Source organism: Dermacentor silvarum, chromosome 2 (assembly GCF_013339745.2).
Source record: "Dermacentor silvarum isolate Dsil-2018 chromosome 2, BIME_Dsil_1.4, whole genome shotgun sequence".
Lineage (NCBI taxonomy): Eukaryota > Metazoa > Arthropoda > Arachnida > Ixodida > Ixodidae > Dermacentor > Dermacentor silvarum.
The window spans coordinates 195,021,459-195,027,437 of NC_051155.1; positions in this window are offsets into that span (position 1 = coordinate 195,021,459).

The window sequence follows — 5,979 nt, forward strand, 5'->3', positions numbered from 1 at the left end:
CACATACAGCATACGGCGCGCGGCGATGATTTCATCGCCGTTGGACTCAAAAAGTGGTCGCAGTTTCACCTGAAAGGCGAAGCATCAATTGCGATAGCAAATTTGTAGAGAGCTATACGAAGTAATGATATTAGCTTTATCAGGTGTATAAACTTGGACATGCAGCAGCACCGGCAACGCGCAGAACTGTTGTCGACGCCGTCGGCGTTTTGCCCGCGTTCGCTCAAAATGCGTGCGGCGTTGGTGACTGTTGCCGGAGCCTCTGATATAAATAGGCACTTGGTGCCACAGCTAAACGTCGCCTCCCTTCCCTCCCCCTCCCCCCCTCCCCCACGGCCTCTCGCGCGTCGGAAGAAGGTGCGTTTGCTCTACATATATGGTGATTGTAAAGGAGGAAAGAGACGCCTACTTCTGCAGCCGGGGGGTGTCTGATCGGGGTTCTTCAGGACCAAATAAAGTTCATTTCACCTCACCTTAAGGGAGCACGGCGCAGAACGCGCGTTTGTTCTCCGCCGTGCGTTCACTCCCCGTGAAAGCGCGCGCCCCTCGCACCCTTTCACTCGCACATACAGGGTTCGGTGGCGCGCGGCTGGCGCTGAGCCGTGCTCCCTCAAGGGCTGCAGAAGATAGCGCCAACCTTTCCCTTTCCCTCAAGAACCACTTATCATGGCGCGCGGCGACGATTTCATCTCCATTGACGTCATACGGAACCTCACGGCGACGGTGACGGCGACGCCGACGTCAGAAATCTGCTTTTGAGTGTCCATATAATTGCTATCGCAATAATAAGCAACCTCACGGTGACGGCGACGGCAGAAATCCGCTTGGAGTGTCCATATTATTGCTATCGCAATAAATCCTGTAGGAGGACGTGACGGCGGCTCACGAGCCGTGCCGTCGTCCTTGCCTTTACTTGAACAGAAGGTCGAAGGCGGCGAGCCCAGCGGCATCTGCGACGACCAGGCTCCAGCGTCTAGGCTTTCAGAACAACACTGCGCGTGCCGAGCTTACGCCTCAAGCACTCGCTGCGCATCTTTATTTTATTGCGATAGCAATTATATGGACACTCAAAAGCAGATTTCTGCCGTCGCCGTCGCCGTGAGGTTCCGTATGACGTCAATAGAGATGAAATCGTCGCCGATGATGATGATGATAAGTGGTTCTTGAGGGAAAGGGAAAGGTTGGCGCTATCTTCTGCAGCCTTGGGAAAGGTTGGCGCTATCTTCTGCAGCCCTTCAGGGAGCACGGCTCAGCGCCAACCTTGAGGGAGCACACGAACGCTGTATGTGCGAGTGAAAGGGCGCGAGGAACGCGCGCTTTCACGGGGAGTGAACGCACGGCGGAGAACAAACGCGCGTTCTGCGCCGTGCTCGCTTAAGGGCTGCAGAAGTAGGCGTCTCTTTCCTCCTTTACAATCACCATATATGTAGAGCAAACGCGCCTTCTTCCGACGCGCGAGAGGCCGTGGGGCAGGGGGGGGGGGGGGAAGGGAGGCGACGTTTAGCTGCGGCACCAAGTGCCTATTTATATCAGAGGCTCGGACAACAGTCACCAACGCCACACGCATTTTGAGCGAACGCGGGCAAAACGCCGACGGCGTCGACAACAGTTCTGCGTGTTGCCGGTGCTGCTGCATGTCCAAGTTCATACAGCTGACAAAGCTAATATCATTACTACGTATAGCTCTCTACAAATTTGCTATCGCAATTGATGCTTCGCCTTTCAGGTGAAACTGCGACAACTTTTTTCTCTTTGTTTACAGCCGGCACTAAAGCGCCGGCTGTGACAGCCGACCATAGCGTCCTCGCGTCGATGGGCGCTACGAACCTAAGTAGTCCCTTCGTCGCCTTCAGCTGCGATGTCTTCTGTCGATGACATGTGAGAATCGTTTTCACTGATATTGGTCTATTGTCAAGGTGCGCTAGAACGGACGCCAGGTACTGTCTCTGAACATTATATTCAGGACAGTGGCATAGAATGTGTTCTAGCGTCTCTTCGCAAAGACAGGCATTGCAAAGAGCCTTGTCGGTCATTCCAATAAGAAATGAATAAGATTTCGTGCATGCCACCCCTAGCCATAAGCGATAAATCAGAGTGGCCTCTCTTCGGCCGAGTCCAGTTGGCATACAGCGATGCATCAAAGAGGGCAGGTGGTATTGACGATTGCTCTGGGTGGTCTGGCTGCTTGGTGTGCACCATAGAGAGAGCGTGATCTCCTGGTCAAGCACTCGAAGTCTGCCGACTGCGTGGTGGTGGTGGTGGTCAATTCTTTATTTCGCCTAAAAAGAGGGGACCAGTCCAAGGACCGGTTGCGCTGGCTTAGAGGAGGTCGGCGGGAATCCCTTGGGATTCCGCGGCCTCCACCGCACGCTGGATGAGCTGGCGTTGGTCTGCTGGCTCGGAGGTACGTAGGAGGGACTCCCACGACTCTGGGGTGTTTGCGTTGTCTGTGTTGTAATGCGTACGAGTCCACGCCATGTGTATGAGAGTGGCCGGAGCTGAGCAGTGTTTGCACCTAGGTGTTATTTGTTGTGGAAAGATTTTACCGTATAAGAGGGGGTGTGAGAAGCTGCCTGTTTGTAGTTTGCGCCATTGGACGGCCTCGCGCCTTGTTAGATCACGGTGTGTGGGAGGATATATGCATCTTCCAAGTCGGTAGTACTAGAGGATGTCCGTGCAAGTGGCGAGTAGAGGATCGTGCGAGATAGTGGTGTCAGGGGAATCGGGGTGGTGGATCCTACACTTGGCTCGGCAGCTAAGATCTCGAGCAAGTCGAACCGTGAAAGTGTTATGGCCTCTTCCTGTGTGTCTTCAAGAGCTACCCGAGCGGCATTATCAGCGTCTTCATTCCCTATGACGCCTCAGTGACTTGGCAGCCACTGAAACGTCACGTGGTGTCCTTTCTCATGTGATGTATGGAGAAGGCATCTAATATCGAATACGAGCTGTTCGTATGACCCGCGACGCAGAGCTGATAGCACAGATTGTAGGGCTGACATTGAGTCACTCAAGGTTGACCATTATCAAGGTGGTTCCCGATTGACTAAACAAAGTGCAGCGCGATGGCTCGGCAGGTTTCGACCAGAGAACTGGACACTAGTTGCTTCCGAAAAACTGAAGCGAGAGCTAGGGAAGTTGAAACCAAGCGTTGCAGAAGAGAACATCCCAAGTTTAGATTGCGGGAAGCCGAGAGTTCGCGCAGGCGCAGAAATGAAGATCCGGAGGCTTGTGAACGCGGCCGGTTGAATTCATCGCGATAGTACGCAGAACATCGCGAAGAAATCCTGAGCGCCAGGAAACTAAGTGCATGGTTTGCCACTACTTTACTAGGCTTTCCCCCACCTCCGCTGGTCTCTTGTGTTTGCGGTAGCAGAGCCACGCATAAATTTTACAGCGAAACTGTATACCTCTCGTTGGTCGGAAAATTTCGTGGCGTAAACACAAAACGCCAGGTTAACAATTGAAGGCAAACGGCATATCTTTCTTTGCAATCAGGCATACAGCATACATACATACATACATACATACATACATACATACATACATTTACACACACACACACACACACACACACACACACACACACACACACACACACACACACACATATATATATATATATATATATATATATATATATATATATATTTGTACGGCCGTTCATTCAAGGTTGTCAGCGATCATCATTCTCTTTGTTGGTTGACTAACTTGAAAGATCCATCTGGCCGTTTGGCGCGCTGGAGTCTTAGGCTTCAGGAGTTCGACATGACCATCATTTACAAATCAGGGAAAAGGCACACCGACGCCGACTGCCTTTCGCGGTCACCCGTAGAGCCCGCAGGTACCGATGACGCGGACGTTGACGCTGCATTTTTGGGAGTCGTCGACGCCGTCACCATTTCACAGGAGCAGCGCCACGACCCAGAGCTGCTCCCACTCATTAATTTCTTGGAAGGCCGAAGTACAGACGTCCCGCGACTCTATGCCAGGGGACTGCCGTCGTTTTGTCTGCGCAATGATGTTCTCTATAAAAAGAACTTTTCTGCCAGCGGCAGCACGTACCTGCTTGTCGTACCGATATCACTTCGCAAAGAAATACTAACAGCATGCCACAATGAAGCCACCTCAGGTCATCTAGGCTACACGAGAACACTGTCCCGACTCCGACGCAAGTACTATTGGCCAAAGCTACCCGCTGCTGTGAAACATCATGTACAAACATGCGCCGACTGCCAAAGACGCAAAGCACCTCCCGGCAAGCCTGCAGGTCTCTTACATCCAGTCGAGGTACCAGGACAGCCTTTCACCCAAGTTGGGATGGATTTCCTGGGCCCATTTCCAACTTCTACAGCCGGCAACAAATGGATCATTGTCGCGACCGATTACCTGACGCGCTACGCGGAGACTAAAGCTACGCAGCGGGGCACAGCAGCCGAAGCGGCTCATTTTTTCATCGAGAACGTCGTCCTTCGGCACGGTGCCCCAAAAGTAGTCATCACAGACAGGGGAACTGCCTTCACTGCAGAACTTCTTGACTCGGTTCTCACACTAAGTGGTACAAACCACCGGAAAACAACCGCATATCACCCCCAGACCAACGGACTGACCGAGCGGCTTAATAAGACCCTCGCAGACATGCTATGCATGTACGTCGACGTGGAACACAAGAACTGGGATCAGATTTTGCCTTACGTAACTTTCGCATACAATACCGCTCGACAAGAAACTACTCGAATGACGCCCTTCAGCTTGGTCCACGGTCGCGAAGCCACGACGACGTTGGATGCCATGCTGCCTCACGAGTGTGACGACATACCTACCGACGTTGTCGAATTTACTCAGCGCGCCGAAGAAGCTAGACAGCTTGCCCGCGTACGTATCTGCTATCAGCAAGGCCAAGATGCAAAACGGTACGATCTTCGACACAGGTCCGTTATCTACACTCCCGGCGATAAAGTATGGGTTTGGATACCCATACGCCGTCGTGGACTTTCTGAAAAACTGCTAAGACGGTACTTTGGGCCATACAGAGTGATTCGACGCCTGAGCGACGTGACCTACGAGGTCGTTCCTGACAGTGAGAGTAACTCCAGTCGCCGCAAGCACTTACCCGAAGTGGTGCATGTGGTGCGGATGAAGCCGTATCTGTCGAACTAAGTTTCGTTTGTTCTTTTCTGTTGTTTTTTTGTGGTTTTGTTTTGCGTGTCTTACTCTGTGCCATTTGTACGCCGCCCTCATATGCTTAAGTTACGCATCGGGACGATGCTTCCTTCGGAGGGAAGCAAATGCCGCGCCTGTACTCTGATGAAGAGGAGGAATATGCGAGCAGGCACGCGCGTTTCTATCAAGGCGCGGTGAAGAAGAAGTCGCGGCAGCGCGCTGTATTAAAAAGGCGACCTCCTGCTATTCCTCTTGATCAGGGCTGTGCGACCTCTGTTTCTGACGTTGCGACAATATATATATATATATATATATATATATATATATATATATATATATACTTAGTGACGTAACCACGCTTTCATATATAAAAGGGAGACCCGTCTAGCAACTCATTCAGTTCATTCTAAGACTTTCATGGGTAACAGCGTGTGTGGTGTTTGACACAGACAGCTTCGCAGGACATTCACGTTCGCAGGGCGGGTGGCGGCCAATTTTTTTATGAGTATTTGACTTAGAAATGTTTATACAAAGTACGCTGATCCACAGATGTTGGCGCAGCGGCTTGCTTTGCTCTCACTGTGTTGGTGGAGAGGCTGGAAGCAAGAAGAGACGGTTTCGTGTGATGGGCGCAGGACACGGTCCGAGCGCAGACGCCCGCTACGTTGGTTGATTATGTTCTGTCGTTTCTTTTGTTTTGCGTTGCCAAAATGTCCCGTGGGACCAAATCCGAAGAAACGTGTTGTGTTATAGGGTGCACGAACCAAGCTTTTAAAACGGGGCTAAAGCTGGGCAGGCCATTGTTTTCATCGCGGCCTC